A 24,313-nucleotide genomic window follows, 5' to 3' on the forward strand; every position below is an offset into this window, starting at 1 on the left:
AAATAATCTTCGAAATGTTCAACCTTGGGAAACTAGATAAAGAAAGGCTATTTTAAAGTAATAATCAACATTTGATATGTTATTGTGACAAAATTGCCTTGGGTTCTTAATGATTTTCAACTATTCAATCTTGTTTTCCTAAAAAGGTATGAGTTAACATACTGACACTGCTCAACTGTTCACTGAAAATTTGATTCAGCAGTAACATATTAAATAATGTCAGTTCACACAGCAGTATAGATATAATAACAAGGAAATGACATGGGATATCCTAAGCTTTGGGGAGAACAGAAGTGTTTTGTGTCTAGTGATTCCAAAAGAGGAATAATTTGAATAAGAACTTTTAGGTGAGAGAAAAAGAAAGAAAGTTGCATTGCATTAGCTTGGAATGCAAATGTTATTTTGTTTGGCAAATTACTATGTCTAAGAAAGTAAGTGTTTTCATTGTGTTTCCTAAGGGGTTGGATTGAAATTTGGATTTGTAGCAGAGAAACAAACTCTGGGAATTACCTTGGTGGCCACTACAAAACCTAAGAAAGTTAAACTTAAAAGAAGGACAACTTAGTCACATCTTAAATTATAAAAAAAAAAACTAAACTAAACTAAAACTCTTTTGTCCCTTCACCACTGTCTGAAATAATTTCCACATACAGGAGACGTTTCACAGTGGGTACGAAGTGCTCAGCTTTCACTCATCAAACTTTAATCGGAACTGCATTTTAGTTTTTGAATAAAGAACACTTAAAAAATTTAGATGCAAATTATTTTGCATTATTCATGCTCTAAGTGTCCTTGTAGATTTAAACACTTCTGAGGCCACCTTGATTCAAGTAATTACCTAGGCCCTCACTGCTTCGTCATGAATAAGGTATTTTGTACAAGTAAAGTATGCACCCGATGAGCTTTTAAAGTGGCTTTACACTGAACTTGTGTATTGCTTCTCGTGCATGAGTGAGTCGAACAAGAGTCACAATCTGTCTCAGGTGGGAAACCCTGGCTGGGCAACCATGGGTGACGGGATGAAACCCGAGCGTCTCTCTCCACACACATGCTCTTCCTTTGTCTCTTCTTAAGAATCTTAAAGTGATTCTCCTGCCTGATTCTAGTAGCTGTTTTGCAAGCTAAGAGAACAGTAGGTGCTAGGAAAAGCAACCAGGGGGAAAGTGGCAGGGATCCTGCCCAACTTCTCCATCACCTGAGTTCATTTTAATGTCCACTTTCCACGCCACCTTATCTCCAACAGGAAAGGCTTGTGCATGAGGTAAGAAGTCCCTGTGATTGTACATGGCTCGGCACATCTGTCTCCCCATCTGTCAGCCTGGGTTCCGCAGCTATCAGAGCTAGGTCCTATCTGCCTCCACCAGGATATTCTTCACCAAATACAAGTGGCTTCCAACTCAGAAGCAACTGAAGAATGCTTACGATGGAAACAAAAGTGACCACACGGCATACAACTCTGGGTTTCTCCACATGCACGCAAAAAAAGTAGGTTTGCAAGAGTTAAACATAATTGGCTGAAGCTTGGAGCTGGCGTTTGTTACAAAATGCCCAAGCCTTTCCTTTCCAACTCCGTGGCTTTGAAGAATTATAGGAATTTTATGATGTGCTATTGGAGTTATACTGGCAGAGATTACAGAAAAGGGGTTAAAGTTGGTTTATGGTAGAAAAAAATTATGCAGAAACCAATAAAAATAAACACACTCAAGTAGACTAAACTTGCTGGGCTTTTAGTTTTAGTTTAACAAAGGAAGTTTAGATGAAAGTAAATGTTGCAGCTTTTAGAATATTAGTTGACACTCGTACTTGATCATCTTTACTACACAGCAGTATAATTAATATTTAAACATTCTAATAATGCAGCTTGCTTTGTATGCACTTTTCAGCTTCACAACAGTATATTTTATCTGAAATTGTGCTAGTGTTTTCTTGGGTACTGCCCATTTTCATAGTTAAATTTAAAATAGAGTAGGGCCTTAGCTCTGATGGCCAGGAAAACATTGATAAGAAAGGAAACAGGTTTCATGCATCTCCCAGACAGTTTATTATTAAGACCAGTATTTACCCAAGAGAGTAGATAATGTATAAATTTTGTTTCATTGTCCCTGTGAACATTTTTAAATGACCGAAGTAAATTAAGTCTGAAAGTTGCATTTGGCTAGTGTCCACTTACCTCTTACTATCCAAACCAGGAGAATTTTGATGATGTCAAGGTAGGGTGAAATGAGGAGCCAACACATGAAATGCCAGCGATGTCGGCCCATTCATTAAGACGTCAGGTTAACATGGCAAAGAATTTTTCTTTTCAATACGTGGGATCATTTTAGGATCATCGTCTGAGTTGTGACAGCTGAATACCCAGTAAAACAATAAAACTAGTAACATATCAAGAAGTAAGCTAATTGAGAGAAGACTGAGCTAGTTTATTTTCACATGAGAACTTTCTTCCTGTTCCAGTCTCAGGCCTGTAGGTGGTAGGGCAAAGTTGTTTCAGGTGCTACCTTCAGCTTGGTCCCTTTGAAGAGGGCAAGTTGGCCTGTGCCCTTGATCTTCTTCTAGTTTGAATGGTGAGAAAGAGCACTCTACTTTTCCACCATAACTTAGGTGTCCTTTAATAGAAATAGAATTTGCATGCACATATTTACTGCTCATTCTTTATAAGTGAGTAGGTGTACTGAGCTGCTTGTCTGTTTTGAGATTCAGCCCCCATTAACCCCGTGAAGCCCACTTCATGATAGGTACTGCCCTATGGGAATCCTGTCACTTAGTGAAGCATGAATCCATAATAGATCCACAGCCATGCCAACACAGGGGCATCTCATTTCACTCCATTCTGTGAAGCTGTGGTTTGCACAAATCAAATGGTACAATTGAGAACTGCAAAATTAGGCAGGTTCAATCTCGCGAGGAAAAAGATGAGCAGTAGAAAAAATCGTCAATATAAAATATTACTACAGAGGCACAGTATGTAAACTAAGTTCCACGCAGAAAGAACCACAGGGCATCCTGAAGTAGCTGTCAATAGATGGTTTGCGCTGGCTACTTGATTACCCGATGTCAAAAGGAAGTCATTGTCACAGATTCCTGGACATGATTGTGTTTATTTCTAATATTCAGAAACTGAACTGGCAGTTTGGTGTCTTTGTATTTTATTTGCGTTTGTTTTGAGAAAAGGAGTCAAATGAACTCAGCCTACAAATAACTAAGAGCCCACGGACTATTTAAAACCTGCTATTAGGTGGTAAAGTAGAGATAAGTTGAACCCAACTGCTGTCACAAGTATGGCTTTGACAGATAGGTAAGTCTCAGAGTGGACAAAATTAAAAGCATTTTTCATATGCTAATCTCCACCTGCACAAGAATAATTTTTTTTAAGGAGGAAACCTACTGGCAGAGTAAATTCAAGAGCTGTCTATCGCTGGTACCTTACTTCTAGGAATTGTTATGACACAGAAAAATGAATAAATACCTTTATGAGCAAGGTCTTCTGTAGAATCTCAATTCCAGATGGGTGTCATGACAGCTATGGGCAAGCACTCTGTGAAAAGAAAAAATAGTCATACGTGTAACTTTTAAGCTAAAAGAATAACTCCCTTCCTATGCAATTGGCTCAAAATTATATCTGAGGAATCAGTTTCTAGTTGAAAATAGAGAGCAAAGTGAAAACAATGTTCTGCCTTGCCTTTCGGGTGGTAGGTACATGTGAACTTCGTAGCGAGTGTGAGAGACAGCCAAGGATGTCAATCAAGACCTACAGATTAACCCACAGCAGTGAAATCTGAGAAGGTTTATAACAAGTAGGTAATAGTTTCAGTCCTCTGTGAGAACACATAAACTCCCAACTTCATGCTGGGACAAAACAGGGCAGGACATTTGAGGTAGAGGGTGAGAAAACCTTCCTCTTATTATGACAGAGCCTCCTCTGTACTTGTTTAAATGCCACGCGACTGCTATTGAATGCTCGCCATTTCTCTAGGTTTTATATTATTTTACAAAAAATCTTTGGGAGTTTCCTTCAATTTCGATAAATATTCAAATTTGTGCATAATTTCTACAGTTCAGTTTTGAATGATAGAAAATTTCCCATGCTTGTTGAGTTTCCTTTCAAGTAAGAAAATGATTCTTGTAATCAATAAAAATGTTGTGTTTCTTTTTCCAGATATTGTCAAGATAATAAACCCTTTACCTTTGTTCACAAATTCAAAATTCACTAATTTATTGAAATCAGAGCCAAAATAATCCAAGAAAAACCTTAAATATCACATGGTGACTTGAGAAAAATGAGTGGGTTGTGGTTATCTCATGTAAGGTTCTATCTTTTTCTACTAAGAGAGTCCTCAGGCTCAAGAAACTTACGGTTAAAGTACCTATAAACTGGGTTAGAATTCTCACTCCTTATATGCACTCCTTTAGGCCCTGTGAATTAGATTCTAATCAGTGATTACAATAGTAATGTCATTTATAAATATACTCTTCTTCCTCGGGAGGTAAGTGTCAGAGAAAAGTTTCCAGTGTGCTAGTTTACATGTGGAAAGGAAAATTAAAATAATAACACATTTAAGTTCTAGATGAAATGCTTTGTGTGGGCTTAATTATGGGGAAACCTGGACAATGGTCGTTTAACTTTTTAAATGGAACTTCCAGTTGGATGCCATGTGACCAGGCTGCTAACATGAAGGAAAAGTTAGTGGCATCAACGTTCTTTGACTGGAGAGCACGTTAGGAGGTAGATAAGCGAGCAGCTCAGGCGACCCACCTCCTGGCCAGGGGAGGAGGACAGTGCCTGGAATGTCTGCAATGTGTTTCTATTTTTGTCGCACCTACTTGTGGCCACCCATCTGGTCTGAATCAGTCAGTCTCATCCCAGAGCTCTGCTCCCCTCCCAGCTGAAATAATACCCTCCTTTCCTAGTACTTTATGTGAAGGAAGATCACTGCTCACAACTGCTCAGGCAAGACTATTGACAAGGCTGCGTGTTTGTAAACACTGGTGAACCCAGGAGAAGGCATTAGGGAGATTTTTTTTTTTAATATGGATATTTTATGAATAAACTCTGCTCTCCCTGAACAGCACTTGGGAAAACTGGAGGAATCGTTAAAGAAATATTTGACCCCAGAAGTTGCAGGAATTATCCTATACAATTTTGTGTTGTTGTTTAGTTGCTCAGTCATGTCCGACTCCGGAGAAGGCAATGGCACCCCACTCCAGTACTCTTGCCTGGAAAATCCCATGGACGGAGGAGCCTGGTAGGCTGCAGTTCATGGGGTCGCTGAGAGTCGGACACGACTGAGCGACTTCACTTTCACTTTTCACTTTCATGCATTGGAGAAGGAACTGGCAACCCACTCCAGTGTTCTTACCTGGAGAATCCCAGGGACGGCGGAGCCTGGTGGGCTGCCGTCTATGGGGTCACACAGAGTCGGACACGACTGAAGCGACTTAGCAGCAGCAGCAGCAGCGTGTCCGACGCATTGTGACCCTATGGACTGTAGCCCACCACACTCCTCTATCCATGGGATTTCCCAGACAAGAATACTGGAGTGGGTTGTCATTTCCTTTTCCAGGGGATCTTCCCGACCCAGGAATCTAATCCAAGTCTCCTGCGTTGTCATTATTTACCACTGAGCCACCTGGGAAGCCCACAGTTTTTGATACATACTTTTCAATTTTTGATGTAATGCAGTTTACTTAGCTTGCATTTAAACCATGAATTATTGTGCTGTGATACCAAGAGCAGAGAAAGCCCAGGGTATGAAGTGTTGACCATGACTTAGCTTGAAGTATTTTCTTAGGTCATTTTGCTCTGTTCCACACTGGAAGTGGTGTTCCATTTTCCTACATGTGTGTAACCAACTCTACACCTCTGGTTCTAGAGCATTTTTCTGGCATTCCTCATGTGCACAGTCTGATCTTTAGCAACACAACATCCACACCTCCCTTGTCAGATTCCTACACACCTGACAGTCTCTTGCCTGATATTCCAGCTACTAAAACACTGACCTCAATTAAAAGGGTCTAGGTGTTCACCGGTGAAAGCAGCCATGCTTTAGAACCTCATAGTACTCTTCCCACGAGAGACTTCAAAACTTACGTTGACATCGGCCAATTAAATATCATGGCAAAAAGCTACTCGTCTTCCTTATCTGCCCATTTGCTGCTGCACTGGGAAGTACCACCCTATCGTGGACCTCCCAACCAGAAACTCCAGAGTTATTTTTGCCTCACCACTGTCTTTCTCACTCCCCACATCCAGTCTGTTACTGACCGTTGCCACTTTTTTCTGGCCAACATTTCCTGAATCCACCCCCTTCCTTTTCATTCTCATAGTTGTGGTCTTAGTCTAGGCTTTGGCTTTGACCCACTGGGAATTTGTGGCCTTCTTCCCTCTCTGCCTCCTTATGAGCGTATCAAACTTCAGCTTAATTTAACACCACTGATGAACTTTCCTTTTTCTGTCTGTCTCTTTTAACTGGTCCATCATTTTCTTTGGGTTCCATTGAGACTGCCAGCTGCTCTCGGGACTCTGTTCTGACGTTCTCTTTGTCTCACCTCTTCATCTAGCTAGCTCCTAATTGCTCCCATCTTTTTCCTCTCTTTTCTGGAGTAAGTCCATTATTGCTTATAGAAACCTTTGCTCACTGCTTCAGGAACCCTTCAGCTACAAAGATTCCTGATATGCACCATTACATGGCAGATTCAGAAACTTTGCATCTTTCCTTAGTCCTTCCTTTCCTCCATTCTGGTCCAGCAAATTGTGGTTGTTGAGAGAATGCCCGGGTTCAAAACTTCTAGCTCTTCCACTTGCTATCTGTGACACTGGGCAAGTCAGCTAACACCCTTTAGCTTCAGTTTCCTCATCTGTAAAATGGACTATTAAGAAGGAAAAAAAAAGAGGTAATTTATGTAGAACACTGCTAGCACATAGTAAGCACCATTTGAATGTTTTTTGTTGTTATTATTATAGTATCTCAAAGGACAACCACCCAATCACACCCCTTTCAGTCACCCTTGCACTGTGCTCTTTTATTCTTGCATATAAAATTAGACAACAAAACGAGTCCCTTTAATCTGGTTCTAACAGCTGCATATGTCTTAGAAATCAAGGACAAAATTAATTGAATATGGCTGGGATCAATGTAGGTAATAATGAAGACTTAAATGATGCTTTTTGAGGATGATTATGAAGATGATGATGATGACAAAAATTTGACCAGATGCTCCTTTGGGTTAATACTCTCTGCTTATACAACTAAGTCTCCAGGAAACATATAGTGCTTCCCCTCAAATTAGTTTTTTCCCCCATTACATGGATGCATGATATCTGTAAGAAAATATCTAGTGCAGTATGCATGAGATTTATTTCTCAGAAAACAGAGAAATGGTAAGAATTTTAAGTGTTTCTACATACTTATTTAGATCTCACATCAGGAGATAAAACAAATGAAAACTCCAATTTGGTAATAATTTACATTTTAGTGGAAAATTCGTACATGCTGTAAAGATACCTCTAAGACCCAACACAGAAAATGCAAATAACTTACATCCACTGTGCACTGAAGACAAAATTTGTCTGGGAAGAAAACATCAATTAAAAAAAACCAAGAAACACCCAAGTGTTTTCAAGGGAAAATTGACCATATTTACAGGGCTATAATTATGCTTATAATTTCAGAGGACTCTTTGGAAGTATTCATGTCAATGATCTCTCCATTCATCAGGTGTTTCTTACAGAAAATCCATGAGGTCTACCTCACCACCTAGGAGGTAGCTTACAAATAGGGGATTTCTTTTCTGTGAGCCACACCATCACTTTTCTCTAACAGCTTATGCAAAAGTTTCATGGGGGAGGGAAAAGCCCAAGCCAAAAAAAAAAAAAAGTAGAGAGAGAAAGACAGAGAGAGGGAGAGGAGTGTGCATGACAATAACTACCTCTGTCCCTTTGGTTTTTGTTCTTTTCATGTCAGGGAACTTTTTAGCTGTGCTGCCGGGGTAACTGCTCTGGAAGGTTGGAATATCTGTTGTTGAAGGAGGTTTGTGATTGAGGGCCTTCTGACACAACCTTTTGTTGCATTGAGGTGTTTGATCCTCTTTCCCTTTCTTCTAAAACCAATCCCATCCCTTTAAAAAATGGATAACCAGCACTTCTTTTACTTATTGTCAGCTTTTGGAAAGTTACTGTGGGGGTTTGTAGAAGTTTAACTAGTTAACTCTTTGCATGCCGATGTGGTGTTGATCAAGATTCTTTCAAAACATGAAAGATTTCCATTGCTTTTATCAGGTGTATATGGTTTTCATTCGTGCCCAGGAAGGGAGTTGCTTTCAGGTCCAGAACTTAAAGTGTTTGTGTTCAAGGCTTTGCAATGAGGCCCATGCTCATTTTTCTTTTTGTCCTAGAACTGTGAGAGTTTGGACTCTGCCAGTTGGAAAACCTGGCAAGATACACAGGTTTTTAATTCGAGAATGACAAGTTTTGGTAAAAAAGTTAATGCAGGGGGCTACTTCCAACTGAGAGGCGTAACCTGGGGGCAACAAAGGAAAAGAGCCTCAGAGCGCAAGTGTGAGGATCTTGTTCAAGTCTGCGGACTAAATGCTGAATTTTTTTCCCCAAAGGAAGGGACACAACCCAGGTTATAGGAGAGAAAAGAAGCTTAAATGGATTATTTAACAACAAAAAAAGCAACTTAGGGATTCTGACAAGTGACCTACATTCTGCACACAATGATGATAGTTTTACGGCGGTGATAGGGTTAATAACCTAACATCATTCATGTAGTGTTTTTTGAAAATTGAATTTTACTGCTACAAAGTAAATGTAACAGCCCTCTGGAGACAATATTACAGGCACTTTATTGTTTGCTAAGCTGATGTCATCTTTCTACAGACTGACTTTAAAACAAAGGCAGAACATTTATTACAAATATCACTGTGTGAAAGGAAATCTACTGAAATATTGTTTAGAAGGTGAGCTGATAAAAAAAGTATTAATACTTGCCTTTGATCATCTTACACTATAAAGTTATGACTTCAACATGCTTCTCATGTGATTTCTATTCAAGGCAAACTTCATCCTGGAAATCCTAGGCATGTCTCTAACATTATTTGCCCTCAAGTTGGAATATTTGTTTAAGCTTCATGCATGTTTTAGATACATTTTTACTCTCAAGGCAATTTCTTAGCGAAGGTGATAAGCGTTTAAGAGAGAGATGAAACAGTCACTTTCAAAGAAGATGTATAAATGATTTAAGAAAGAAAGACTGAAGATGAAGCTGTTTAGTTTATAGAACGAACTTTCAAAATCACCTGTAAGTAGAGGCAGGAAAGTTTGTAATTTAAATAATCTGTTCAAGGCATTGCCAAGCCAGACTTCTGCATGGCAGGTTGTTTGCAGCTCAGAGGGTTTGGTCTCTGTATCTGATGCACAAGTAATACACCGTGAAGTTGTTTGTGGATCACACAGAAGCTTCCTAGGGTTTCATTTCCACACTGTAGCCCCTAAAAATGTATCAAATGAGCACACACGTTTGGCTCTTCCTTACAAGGCACAAGTAATTTGTTTGTAAATCAGTTACCTTTCAAGAAAAGTTAAATTAGGAAGAACTTTCCTTTCTTTGATGTTTCCCACTTAAAAAGCCAAAGAGCAAATTAACGATCATTTTGAAGTAATAATGATAATGAGGAAAAGAGAATTTAGTGAGCAACACCATCTCAGAATTACTTTTCAGGTATGGCATATAAGTAACAGCCCAAATGACCAAAATAGCCCAATGGTGTTTTTCTAAGAAAATGATTTACTGCTCTGCCTTTGTCTCTGAAGTCTGGTTAGAAAGAAAACACAGGTCAAGGAAATTGGGTTAGAAAAAAGCCTGTTATGAGGTAGATGTAGAATTGCCCAAATAGTGTCTGATAGGGAGTCTGAAGGCACTCACGAGGTCAGCAGACTAGAGTCTCACCAGTGTTTGTGAAATGCCCAGGACTGACTGATGGAGTTTATGTACATCGAAAATGAATTCACAGACATCTACTTAGTGTGCCCTGTGCAAGGCTGTGTGTTAGTTTGTGTATGGGTCATGCCAGGAATTGTCTACCTGTACAACGATTGTGATTTTAAACCAAGAGCTGAACTGCCACCTTTTTAAAACTCAACAATGAGTACACTTCTATGTGAAAGAACTATTTTTTTAAAATCTTACACCTGTTGGAAGAATTTTACTATAAACATGCCAATGGAAGTTATTTTATATTCAGTTCATTCATTATTGTATTTAACAAATAGAAGCTTCTTACCAGGTGCCAGGTACTACTTCAGCACCAAAGATCAGTTCTCACTAAGCTTCAGGGATCAGTGTCAGAAAGAACAGCTTGACTGGGTCAGAGCCTGACACACTGTAAATATTCAAAAATTCAATATTCAATAAATATTTAGTATTCAATACATAGTCAAGAAAGCCACGGTTTTTGAGATAGACTGAATTCGGTGATGATTAAGGTAAGTCCTTGATGCTATTTATGCACAAGGAGGGACTGAGCTGCCCTCCGCTAAACAGGTCAGCGCAGCTATAAGAAAGGACACCCTTGAACTGGCCTTAGGAAAGAAGGAGTGGCATTTGCCATGTGAGTAAGGACAAGAGTTATCCACTGGTGGTGGAAATAGCACCCCAGTATATGATGTGATTTTTAAAGTTCTAGCACCTTCACTCCTTCTTGATGCTGCTTAATGATTTGGTCCTTGTCCTTGTCTCCCCACTACCTGTTGTACTGTCAGTAGCACACACACACACACACATACACACACACGCTTTCTCTCTCTCTCTCTGTCTTTCTGCCACTGGGATTCAGGCATCTGCCTCCTCAAGTAAGAAACAAAGTATCTCATTTGTCTCTTGAAAGAAGAGGAACAGTAGTCCTGTTCCTCACTTTTATCCATAAAACTCAAACTTCAGTTGTCTACCCAAGCAAGTCATTTTTGACCAAACACTGTTTTGAAACATTCAAGGCAGAAGAAAGAACGTGTGTTTGGAGGGGCAGGGGGGCGAAGGAGGGAGGCAGAGGGGAGGAGCAGTGCATATTTAAACCATACACCCGTCTTGCAATGAAAGAGTTTTTCAAACCTCAGGATGAATTTATTTTCAAACACCAAGAAGAAATCATTACAGCTACTTTTTGTCTCCAGCTTAGCGAGATGTCTCATGGACGGGACACTCCAAGCAGGACAGTTTGGGCCAGCTCCAACCGCATGAGGCCTGGTATCATTGCCTCCACAAATAGAATCGAGCTTCCTTTCTTCTGCAGCTGTACATTTCCTTGCCTTTGATTCCCCTCCATTGCTTTTTCTCCTGGCAGGCCTTTCCTCTCCCTCCTGTACCAGCCACTCTATAGGCAGATGTGCCTCTTTTTCCATTTGCCAGATCCACCCCCCCAAATCTTCCCAAGTACTCCCCTTTGAAGTCTCTATTACCGATACAATCACTTTTGTTTCCCTTGCATCCCCTCTCTCTGCACTCAAGCTTCTCCTCTCCCTAACCCCATTAGTTACATCTGCTGCCCCTACCATTCAGCGTGTGTTAAATTGTAATGCGCTTGACATAACTTCAGTTTGTCTGCTAAGTACTCAATCAGTCCGCACTGCCATCTTCTGATTTGTAGGAGAGGGGGCAAGAGTGAATAAGCTGGCTCAAAATTCCCTAAATGATTCAGCTCTGACCAATTAGCCCGACCAAAATGGGAAATTGACAACTAATGATAATGTAATAAATGGGGTTTTAGCTAAGAGTATAAATCCCACAGACTTAGTTCCTGATGCCTGTGGTAGATAGACCATCATGTGATGGTCAGAGAGCTCAGAGGATGCAAGGATGGGTGAATGAAGGGAGGTATATAAATAATTTTAGTATTTATTAGTTGACTGGGGTTCTTTCCCTGCCTTTCATTAATGGATTTTTAAGGGATCTGTAGACCAGCAGAAACTGCATGCAACATTTTGTACATTGATGCATTTTTTTGGGCAGTGGGTCCATACATTTAATCAGATTTTTAAAAGGCTCTGGGACCTCCCAAAAGGTTAAGAACCAGCGCTCAACGAGTGAAGACACCTATTTTGTCTGTGTTTTCCTGTGGTAGGCTTTTTCTCCCCTTTAGCACACTTTAACATCCCATGTGATTTGAGCAGTTCAGAGGGTAGAAACATAGGCTCTTAAAAGAAAAAAAAAGGTACCTTCTTTAAGAGGAACAATGTTGAAACCACCTACCAAGTTATACAATTCACTTTTTTTTTATTATTTTAGTTTTACTACAATGTAAAGACGGGCCTTTTTTTTTTTTTTAAACAATGGGTATAATCACACATCTGAACATAAGAATTAGTTTTATGCAGTTCCATAGAAAACCAAAATCTTGAGGAACACTTTCCAAACAACCAGAGAAAAATAAACCATTCCTTCTGTCAGTCTTGTTAGAGAGGGATTAAGAAACTGGCAATTATTTTGGCGACCTTAATTGTTGCACGGCAGGAAAATATGTAATTAGAGCACGTTCCCAGGCCTGCACACCTGCAGCACATCCTACGGTATAATGTCAGCTCTCAGTGCCCGTCGGTGCCAGGTTCTAGCACAACCAGGCACAGTGGCGCTCTGAGAACATTCGGACTCATGTAATGTGGCTTCTGTGAATGAAAGAAGCAGGCATTTACACCACCACACAATGGAGTGCATTGCTGCAACACTGCTTTCATTATTTTCTGACGCCTACCTTCAGCACTTGCCCTGGTTTACTCCGTTTGAGGTTTTATTGTTACGGTATAATAGTCCTGTACATTTTTGAAATTCCCTGATTATTCAGCTTATTAATACAGTACTGACTTGATTATCAGGCAGTCGTTGCACAGCAGAAGATTTAGCGCGTTAGCTGAAGTCAGAAGCTGAGGAAATTCTTGGTATAATGAGAACAATTGTCTGACATTTTATTTTACTTTTTTTATGTATAAAGATGGGCTGTGGTAGTTCTGTAGATAGTTGTGTTTTGGAATTCACTCTACTTTCCCTATATGTTGGGGAATGTTCATTTTTAAGATAGAGAAAGCTTTACATGTATTCTCACTCATTTGAAAGTGTTTCAGGGTATGGAAGGACTCCATTAGGATTCTCATTAGCTTTCTTCTTGGTTTTTTCCTTTTATTGTCTTTTTAAAACAAAAAGAGAGAAACTCAGATGTTAGAAAAAGTAGGTAAATGGAAGAAACGGTATGCAGGGTGCCTGTTTCTCAGATGATTCTGTAACCTGGCATACTGATAGTTAACAGACTTCTCCCCCTAAGGGAGATACACTGTATTTTGCTATCTGACATGTTGTCATATATAAAGAAATCAATTGGTAATTAAATGATGCACCTTGTGAAGATGACAAAAGGCATTTGGTTGCGAAAAGAGAGCTGGGTTTTGAGGGGTTTGTAATGAAGGCCTAATGACTATTCATAAGAGATTTTCAGTCCGTTGATCCACTTGACTGGAAAGTTCTGCCCTGGAGAGTTAGTGCTGTCAGTTTCTCTCACCTCAGAAAGCCGCCGCAATCGACGGTGTAGAGGATGAGCGAGAAATTATCTAGTAGTTGCTCTAGGCCTGTCTTAGGTCACAGGCAGAAGGCACATCTGGCTTCCTGTAGGTGCAACCTCAGGACATAAACTTTGACTAATTTTTAAACTATAAATATGTATGCGTGACACTGAATAAGTTACCTTTTATTCATATTTCTTTTATTTTAGAATGCATGCAAGTCGTGTGGTGAGAGGGCCATGTTGGCTTTATTTTTTCCTTCCAATTTTATCAGTTACATGTTTGCTTGTAAGCCGAAGAGTGACTGTTTGGGGAAGTTGTCAAGGACCAAATGATAACGGTCTCCTCCTGTGAAATCAAACCACAGTACCTTTGTGGTGATTATGCCAGAGTCACCTTGTAGGAAGGTCAGCTGGGATGAGGAGAGGGTGTATTAGTGGACTGTGCTCTTGGTGGTTGCTCACTGCAACCTAGTGTCAAGATATACCTACCTAAGACTAGATACAAGACCCCTACCACATAAGCAGGATCTCTGGGATTAGGAAACATGGCTCCAGTGACTCTAGAAAATAACAAGAAGAACAACAAAATTCATGCATTGAAAAGATACTTACTATAAACCATGGGCCAGACACAATACCAGTCTCAGAGGATGCAAAGATGATGGAAACAAAATCTCAGCCCCCATATACGTAAGTTGCTTCAGTCGTGTCCTACACTTTGTGATGCTCTGGACTGTAACCCAGCAGCCTCCTCTATCCATGAGGATTCTCCAGGTGAGAATACTGGGGTGGGTTGCCGTGCCCTCCTCCAGGGGATCTTCCTAACCCAGGGATTGAACTCTCATCTCTTATGTCTGCTGCATTGGCAAGCAGATTCTGTACCACTAGTGCCACCTGGGAAGCCCCCACAGAAACAGACAAAGAAGAAAACAGTCGTACTATTTCATGGGAAGAGCTGTGGTCAAGTTGAACGATCACACAGAGTCTTAGAATCCAGGGATGGATTTTCGAAGAACTGTTAGAGTCCACAGGTTATTCAGAGATTTCTTATAGATGTTGCTCTTTCCATTGGCAAAACCAAATTCTCCAACAGAAAGATGCATTGGTGAAGTGAGGTCTTCCCACTCCAGCTCTGCTTACCTCTAGAATCCCGACAGAATGGTAGTGGCTGGCAATTTCTGTACATATTTACTCTTGGAAAGTGGTCCTCTATGTTATCTTATCCAGCAGCTCACCTAATCAAAGGTAAACACATTTATCACCTCATTAAGGCTTGTTTTATGGCCCCTTGAAAGTGGTGTTTGAGGTGGAAATATCAGTCAAACTCCTTGTCTGAAACATCTGTAAGGGGCATGCTATGGCAAGCTACAGAGGTTTTCATCTCATATAAAAATAATTTAACTCATGATGTATATTTGAGAGGATGTCACTGATGGTTCCTCCAAGTGTATTGTGGTTACTGAGTTTTGCTGATGTGTTTGCTGGAGCTGTCAAGGTGGACCAAATGAATGGACAGATGCCAAAAAAACAATTATGCTTATTAATGTACATTGATTGCTTGTTTAGGTCACAAAGCAAATTAAAAAATACATTAGTATTTAAATCCTTTTGTAGCTGACCTAATGATTGCTTGTAATATAGTGTCTAGTAAAGAATATAATACCTGTAAAGCTCAGTTACGTTATCTAATTAGTAGACTTTGAGTTAAATGGCTGTAATTATGGAAGTGAATAGTTGCCCCTCTAAATAACAAAATGGTAGATTTAAATATATAAAGATGTTGACTTGATTATTTAATATTTGTAGCAAAGATAAACCACCTAAATAGAGAGATTAATTCCACATCAGTGCAACATTAAAAGGGAGAGAGGATGCCAAGAATCCCATTAATTTGGGATATAGGTGCCTGAAATTTCCTCGAAACATTTATACCAAAGAATACCAACAAGACAATAGCAAGCCGATCCCTCTAAGGATAGAGAGGTAAGGCAAAAGAGATTTTAAACTGCACAACTTCATGCAGCAAAATTAAGCACGGTATGTTCTACAAGATATTAAACATAGCCCCCATGAAACTGGGCTACAAAGCACCAGGCTGAGTGTTTTGTATACATACCAGTTCCATGACCCCTTCCCCCATGAAGTTCCTTGACTAGTCACTCTTTCCTTTACCTTGCCATGAATTCTCGCTTTTAAGAAAAATTGTACTACTTGAAATCACCCCACACCACTTGTATATTCTTGTCATTTTACCGTGTGTTTAACTTAGATAACCCTGGTGAGAAGAAAGTTTTAATATATATTTGCTTAGATGAATGGTCAACTTGAAGGAGAAGAGGTGACCTCTTTTTTCCCTATGATTTACTCTTGAAGCACACACATTGTGTTCCCCAAGAAGATTGTGTCACCTCCTTCACACTCTGTCTGGGAAATTCCATACTTCCTAACAAGAACTTCAGTTGAATTGGTGTAATATGGTTTTTCTGCTCCTTGCCCTATTTCCTTCAGGGCCTTTGAGTCATAAGCCTTCAGTACCACAGTGAATAATCAGTACAATAGCCACCATTTGGTTTTCCCTTTTAACTTTTGGGGGTTACTTTTAAACATAGTACAACTGCTCGGAAGGGCCTTTTCACAAATTGTGTACCATGGCAGTTGCTACCCTATTGGGCCTTTCATTCTGAACACAGAGGCGGAGAGCACTGATGTCAGTATATCAAGTAATGTGTAACAATTTTTAAAAACACTAAATCTACTGAATCCCCATATTATGTTTTCACACCGCTCTGTCAGAAACTATGCTCACACACTACTCCAATAAACCAATCTTGGTCCTGGCAGGCCCTATTGGAACTAATGGGGCCTGACAGTTCTTCAGTTAAAAATTATACATGAGGGTCACTTTCCCTTAAATTATCTATTGTATGCCAGCTGTTCACAACTGCAGTGCTTCACTTTCTTTGCATTGCTCGAAATGTCTCATTTTCTCATAACATCCATAGCACCTCTTCTTGTGGATGATATTGAAGTTAGCACACACCTTCATGGAAATCATGCTAGAGTTGCATTTTCCATTTTCTTTATTTTGGGGGTTCTGGAAAACGTTTAGATGGCTCATTTTGCCTGTTTCATGCCACAGCACTTGAGTTATGTTATAATTTCTCATTTGCTGCACAACTTTAGTCTATTTTTATGCTCCTAAATGACGCAGCTTTAAGTACCCATGAGTGGCACTTCCGTGCTGTGAGCACTATCAGAGACAATGTCGGACAGATAAAACTCCTGGTTCTTTTGGTTTGGTTTGGTTTTATGCTGGGGAAAGGAGCAGAGGAGTCATCACCAAGGGTCGACTTTTGTTTGTCAGGCCTGTTAAAACTGTGGCCAATAGAGCCATTTACAAGAAAAAAACTCTCACCTAAGTCCTGGGTCTGAATGAAGGCCATCTTCTCAAATGTTCCTCATTACTACAGAGCAGTTATCTTCGGATTATAAATAAAACCAGCCATTTTTCCCCTTTCATTCTTTCCTTTTTGCTAGAATGTCCCAAGTGAGATATTTGCCCTGGAGTTATTAGACCTCTTTATCAACAAGTGGCTGGGATTTTACTAAGCCTGTACCACCCCCCACCCCACACAGAGTAATGGTTGGGGAAGAGTGGATGTGGTACAAAGATCACAGGTTCGGTCATATTTTCTGCCTTGTTGGTGAAAATGGGGAGGTGGGGTGGGAGGATTTCCTTTAATTATGAAATAAGTGTGATGTTAGTAGTTATTTCTGTAACCTGGTGAAAATGCCACACGTTTAGGGCCTCGTTTCTAGCATGTGTTACTCTGCATCTACTAAAACAGTGACCCACGCTTTGGGCATCTTCTGGCTATGAAGGGGCACACAGATGACAACTAGCTGCTGTAGAAACCTGGTCATCTGGAGACTTCCTGAGAATGTGTGGTGATTTTGTAAACCTTGGTGGGTAAGCCGGAGACATCGGCAGTGTTGGACAAGGTCACGTATCCTCTATCCTCGGCAGCGACCTGTCTTTTCCCTTTCCATTGTGTGATCCTCCGGGGTCTGGGGCATTCATATGCAGCGATTCTATTTCTCTTTCAGGAGGACTTGTAAACTCTTTCAAACAGAGGCACACAGTTTGCAATTGTTGCGGTACTGAGTGGGTGTAGAGAAGCTAGGGCTGCAGCCTGGTCCAGTTGCAGATAGAATAAAACTGACAATGATGCAATGGGCCTGGCATGTAGACAACTCCGTGGGATGGATGAATGGTGTGGCTTTTGCCGTCCCTCCGGTGGTGGTAGGCCCTGTAATAGCTAGCGTAGGAAGGGTGGTGAAAATTGATATGCACTATTACTACATGTATAAAACTTAACACTGGGGCCATTGCACAGGTGGGGGGTTCCTGTTTATTGATTTTTATGACTTTGTTAGAACACACGCCTAATGCTTTTACACTCCTGGAGCTCTGGGAGGGATCACCTTAGGTAATAAACCTTTTCGTACTTTGCAATCGCTCACAATTTACATGGGGTCTCACATTATCCAGTACAAAGCTCAGTGGCCCCCCTCTACTTGGTTTTAGGAGTGCTATAAAAAACAGCCAAGAAAATAACTCTAGCATTTACTTTGAATTTTTTAAAAACCTGTCCACTCCTGCTATGAAAATGGCCCCTAATTCTAATTACTCATATTTCCAAGAAAAATTAGTCACACAAACTTATGTTATGTGTTACCTCAGAGGTTGAAAGCAAATTATGTTTCCAATAAGACAGTACATCAAACAAAGTAGCATGTTCTTGATGCCTATGACTTTTTTTTTTAGAATTATGGTTGGACATTTTTGGCAGACAGATTGTCTTTTGCTCTATCAAAATGACAGTTTCTTTTGTAACTGCAACATTCATAATTAGAAGGAGAGAAGCAATCTGCCCAATTTAATATACTAAAAGAAGTTTAGAGTCTCTGCTAGTAATTTCATTATTTTAAAATTTGAATTAATTGACTTAAAATAATACAGTTAAGAAGTATAACTAGCAGGATTATGGAGAAAGATTTCTTTTTCCTTAAAGAAAAAAGAAGTACTCCTGGTCTTATACTTCATATGAGATTAAAATTTTCTGTTTATGCCAGGTGCCCTGTTCTAAGATTCAGAGCAAGAATGTGGATATTCATCCTTGCAACAGAGCTGAGAGAAGTTGTAGGGAAAACCCTGGGAACAAGGTCACTTTAAACAAAAATGTTCTCCAAGTTTCCCATGCTTAAGAGCCTGGCTGGGCTTAATTAAAGTCAATGGATGACCAAAAAGAGGGGGTGGGGGGGAGGAAAGAAAAGAAAATGAAAGGAAAAACCACCACACACCCCACTTCAATCTCTTTTTGGGCTACCCTTCACATTCCATCCTTAGCCGTTGATGTTCAAGCTCTTTAAATCTAGCAAGAATAATATTTCTTGAATCCCTTAACAGCACTGATGTGTCCATGGTGTAATATCACTCTTCCCATTCTACATCCCTAATCTACGTCACTTAGGTGGCCCTCACCCCTACCACCGCAACAAAAACAAATCCAGCTTCACATTCAGAATGAAATCATCATAACATAGCGACCTTGTTCTGGACGTGATGTTTGGTTTCAGCAACCCTCTTTTATGCAGCCCTGGCCAAGCTTAACATTTCCTGTTGGCTCAGAGGGTAACCTTTCTTCATATTTTCTTCAAGATCTCTCTTTAGGAGACCCAGTGTGCTGCTGCCTAGAATGCACAGGGCCAAAGTTTTGAAAAGTTGAAATGCATGAGCATTGAAGACCTATTTTCTCCTAAAATGGAATGAAGACCCTACTCATTTTAAAGAATACATACCCAGCAAGATTTATTTTCACCCTTCCTGTATAATTTTTGTCATACTCAACTCTAAAGGAAGCCAACACTTTAGCTCTGTTACCTTATTTTGAACCTTAGCTGACTTTCATCTTGGCAGTGAACCTCAATGTGACAAAGATTAAAAAACAAACAAACAAACAAAAACCCAAAATGCTTTATGTGTGAGCTGTTGGGTGTTTTTCCCTCCCATCAGAAATTACAACACTAGGTACCACATACGTTGGGGGGTATGTTTATAAGACAGCAGGAAATTTTTTAACCCTCAAAACTTTCTGATTATAGACTGTGCTCTAAATCTGTAGGGGTTGTGTTCCAATTCCCACGCTCTTTTACAAGTATGTCACTTGCAGACCAGCAAGTGAAAAGGCAAACTTCCCCATGGCAGTTCTGAAATCTGACGTAAAACATAGAGACTGGGGACTCAAAGCACAGATTATACCCAACACCTACATCTCAAAATCTCCTCTAGTATTTTAGTAGTTGCATCTTTCCTTTTTTGTAGTCCTGTGTCGCACAGACGTGACATTTTGTTCTGTTCTCATTCATCCTAATCTACTTAGTTATATATCGAAAGATATATACACTTATATAACCCAGGAAGCCAGGGATTAAAGCACAGTGTATTTTAACACAGTTTCTTCTACTCTAATTGCTGCCAGTTTAAGGCTTGGATTGACGTGCGCTGTGGGATTATGTTAACTTCTATAGATATTTTTATTTGCATATGTGGGTATTTATATATGTGTGTACATATATGTGTGACTTCAGGCTCTGCTGACTTACTATTTTCTATGTGTTCATTATAAACAGCAGTAGGCAGACAGTGCACCTTACCCCTCACTCTTGTCCACATCATTCAAAAACCGTTGCAGGATTTCCATTCTAAATTAAATGCGTCCATGGTTAGGTCTTTTATCAGTTCTTTAGTCTTAGTATCTCAAAATTCTGAAGTCTTCTTCCTTTGTCTCCAACAGGGAAACTGCTGAAAGCATTTCCACCTGGATGTTTAAATTATTTAAGTTGCAGGAACCAGACCTTTTCCCTCCTGAGTAGTTGTGGGTTTTAAAGGCTAAAATTGCTTCATCATGCCAAAGTGAAAGTATGCATAAATTATTTAGCTAAACCTGAGAAAATACAGACTTTTCCCAGTGATCTTTCAAAGGCTGCCTACTTAAATTTCAGAAGAATGGGCAGGATTTTTTTTCCTCTTAGAAAATTTAAAGTATCAGCTATGTTTTCTATCAGAACCGTGAACAAAATTACAAAGTGATTTTTTTTTAAGTCTAAGTCTCATGATATCTAGTGTATCTATGTCACGCCCAAGGTGAATAGTGTGGCCTGAATCAATGCCAGTAAGACCCATCCAGCTGACAAGACCCTTCTGAGTGTTTTCTTATGAAAGTCAGGTACCTTGTTGCAAGTCTCTCCTTGATGCTAACGGAAGCACTCTTGAACATTTCCAGTTTAATTTCCATGCTTCCAGAGTTTATATCTCAGTCATAAAAATATAAAACAAGGAAGGAATGCTGTTATAATTTTATCATTTAAATAAATAAACATATGACAAAATGGAAAGAAAATATGAAGCCAAGAAATTTTAAAATGTTATCAAAATTTGGTTGACACTTAAAATTTGCTTTTTGTTCCTTACTTTAACTGTAGTAAATAAAAATGCCTGGAAGTGTGAAATAGTGTGTGGTGGTATGTGATGGTGATGGGCCCTGTGTGTGTGTGTGTGTAACATAAATAACATGAAAGAATGAAAACGGCCAGTGAGTATGGGCAGTAGTCAGCGAAGCTCAAGTTCCTAGAAAGTGAGGAACTCAGTTTCTCGTGTACGTTACAGAATCTGTGACATATACCCGTCCTCTAGTCTTAGCATTAGTACTCCAGTGACATTCTCATGACCTAAAGAAGAATAGTATTTTTAACTGAATACCTAACTTCAAATTCTAAAAGAATTAACTGAAGAAGAAAAAAATGTGAACCAAAAAGACACCTTTATGAGTTATTTAGTACATAGCTATCTGTTCATTTGTGGCATCCATTTGAGTTTTATGTTTGGATATACTGGGAGGTGAGAGGGAACAGCCTAGAAGATCAGCATTCAACTTGCATGAAATATTATGGGAAAAAAAAATTTAAGTTCTCCAAGAAAGATAAAACCTATTCTATCATGAAGTAATGGACATCCCTTATCCCATAAATCCGTGTTTAAAATAGTACAATACAGGTGTTCTTCCTTAAGTCTAACTTGCTTTCCCCACAACTTTTAGTTCAGTTGTTCTTGACCTTGCCTTAGTTCCCATCCCTCCTCTCCCTCTCCTGCCCAGGCACAGATGTATCCATTGAATCGATAGGTTGTTACACACTCTGCAAACAATTAGAAATCTTATTTTGGCTTTTGTGTACTTACTTAGATCTGTACCCCAGAGGTGGTGAAAGAGTACAGAGAGAATCTGGACTGAAATAGGATCTGGAGGCAGGAACCAGACCCAGACTCTGACAATGGGTGATTTGGGCAAAACTCATTTAAAATTTCTGGGTCTCAGTATACTCATCTGTAAAATTATGATAATAATTACTCTCTCTCCATTCAAAGGGTAGTTATGAGAATGAAGTAAAAAATGTCCTAGGAACAGGCTCTGCTGTTATGAGATTAATGCGTAAATGCCAGGTAGTATTATATAATCAACTTGTCCTCCTAAACTTAGGAGAAGAAAAGGGTGTTTCAGGCACATGGGAGACTCTGGAGATGGAGAGATCATAGAAAGCCTACAGAGGATGACAGCCCATTTTCTTCTGTGTGCATTTCTCCGGGAAGAGGTCAGTGTACCACACCGAGGGACATCTCCCTGGCCAGAATAGTGATAGGAAAGCCTGGCTGTTGGTGACCAAGAGAGCTGGGGTGATTGAGAATAAACAGGAGGGAAACCTAGCAGTCAGGTGACTTTTTTCTAACTGCAGCAGGTTCTCAGATCCCTTAGCTGGCCCAGGATGAGAGAGCAGTCAATAAAGAGAGTCTGGCACTGTGAATGTAAGTCTCAGTGTCATCTGATTGTGAAATCTGCTTGTTTGCATTCTCATACAGTACTGGAGCTTAAGCCGTGGCCACTGTGTGAATGACTATGCAAGAACAGGATCTAAGACCAACGTAGGGTGTGTATGTGTGTATAAGGGGGGGGTGTTGACTGAGGAAGGAGGATTCATTAGTTACTTGAAGGAAATTTATTGGATATTCCACCAAACATATTCACAGCATCAACTATTGTAATTTGGGTAATGATTTTTTTTTTTTTTAAATACCAGATACACAATATATTGAAGAATTTGCAAAAAAAAGTTTCCCCATTCGAGTCACTATTAACCATGATAGAAGTAATGAGGACTGGTCCAGGAAGGAAAGAAATTAAGAATTACAAACCTGTCTAATTTCCACTGCAGTTGCTTGAGGAAAGTTGAAACACAAGAAACCAAAAAGAGACATATAAATACTTTTTTAAAGCTTTAAAAAAAAGCCCCATACTTATCACTGAACTGTCTGCTTATGGTAGGAGCTGGAAGAATCACTCCAATCCACTCAGCTGTACTTACATTTTAAATTGTTGTTTCCCTTTCTCTTACTCTACTACAAGAGAGAGGAAATGCCTAGGCAAATAAACTCTGTTAAAATAACTTTACGGTTGAGACACAGTTTGACAAAAGCAAAGGAAATTCAGAGTCACTGCTCACACTCTATCCTCAGCTGATTCCACTGCGGAAAATAAAATGCTTTGAAAAACCCCAAAACACACCATGGAACAAACTTGGGATAGACTCAGTCTTAAGAGACAGGCTTCTTAAATACCGATGACTGTCTTCGCTCTCTTTGCATTATTATAAAAGAAGTGCAATTACATACATCCATCATAAATCTGGTCAGAGTTAAAGAAAAGTGTTTGGCTGAGAACTGTTTGAAAAATGTTTGTATGTTTGTTTTTAAAAAAAAGATCTTGTGAGTCTAACTCAAAGTAGTAACTTCTTGGGGGTCAGTAAGCTGTTTTGAAATATGCTTTAATGATAATAGCTTTCTAGGAGTCAGGTAAGATTAGATACTAGAATTAACCTCTTTCCAGCAACTCGGTTTGTTGCTCAGAGAGGGAAAAAGTGAGAGAAAGAGAAAAACATTTTGACTAAAATCTAATATTCACTACTGTTGTACAAATTATCAATCTAACAGAGAGGTGATATATCATTTCTATTAAACTTATAATATAAGAGTATAAAGTTAATTCCCTCCAGGAAAGCCTTTCTAAAAAAATATAAATTATATTTTGAGAGTTAATCAATTTGCTTTTTCTCTTTGGCAGTTTAATTGAGGCCTCCAAACTGTATACTTCCTCTAAGTATCAGAAAGCAAATATCAATCGTGCGGCTATAAAATCAACTCTTAATTTTCTTTCAGTGAAGTAGCAGATAGTCAGCCTGTAAATTTTACCTATATTACTATGGGGTTGCAGTGCTATAAATTCAAAACAGTGTGCAGGTTGGTGGAAATTGAGGTCCAGGCAGCAAGGCATGTCCATAAACTTTTCTCAGGTTATTGGAACAGAACGAATCAAAAGCGGTTCCTGGTTGTATGATATTCTCTTTTGATAGAGCAGACTTCTTGTCGTTAGCAATCCAAGTGCAGGGGTTAGTCAGAGCAGAATGTAATTTCTAGCAATCTGACAGACCTGCGGATTGAAGCGGCAGGTTTTCCCTTCCGATTTCAGGGAATTGCTTCTTACTGTGACAAATGATTAGCTGTTATCTCTGACTGAATTTGATTTCTACAAGCAGCTGAGTCAGGTAACTTTGCAGCGTTTGAGGGGGTTTTTACAGGAAATGAAATCGGCTCCCTAGTCAT

General features: G+C 39.5%; 1 protein-coding gene and 1 long non-coding RNA gene across 6 annotated transcripts in view; both read left to right on the plus strand.

The window, feature by feature from the left end:
• ZEB2 (zinc finger E-box binding homeobox 2) overlaps window positions 1-24,313 on the plus strand; it is a 130,801-nt gene that overhangs the window by 40,818 nt on the left and 65,670 nt on the right. The window lies entirely within an intron of this gene.
• LOC145542606 (uncharacterized) lies at window positions 1,321-6,863 on the plus strand. The gene is made up of 2 exons (XR_014079970.1): window positions 1,321-4,281; window positions 5,539-6,863. It is a non-coding gene; the product is annotated as an uncharacterized LOC145542606 (long non-coding RNA).

The sequence above is a fragment of the Giraffa tippelskirchi genome, chromosome 3 (genome assembly GCF_054371585.1).
Source record: "Giraffa tippelskirchi isolate mGirTip1 chromosome 3, T2T-mGirTip1v1.2.pri, whole genome shotgun sequence".
Lineage (NCBI taxonomy): Eukaryota > Metazoa > Chordata > Mammalia > Artiodactyla > Giraffidae > Giraffa > Giraffa tippelskirchi.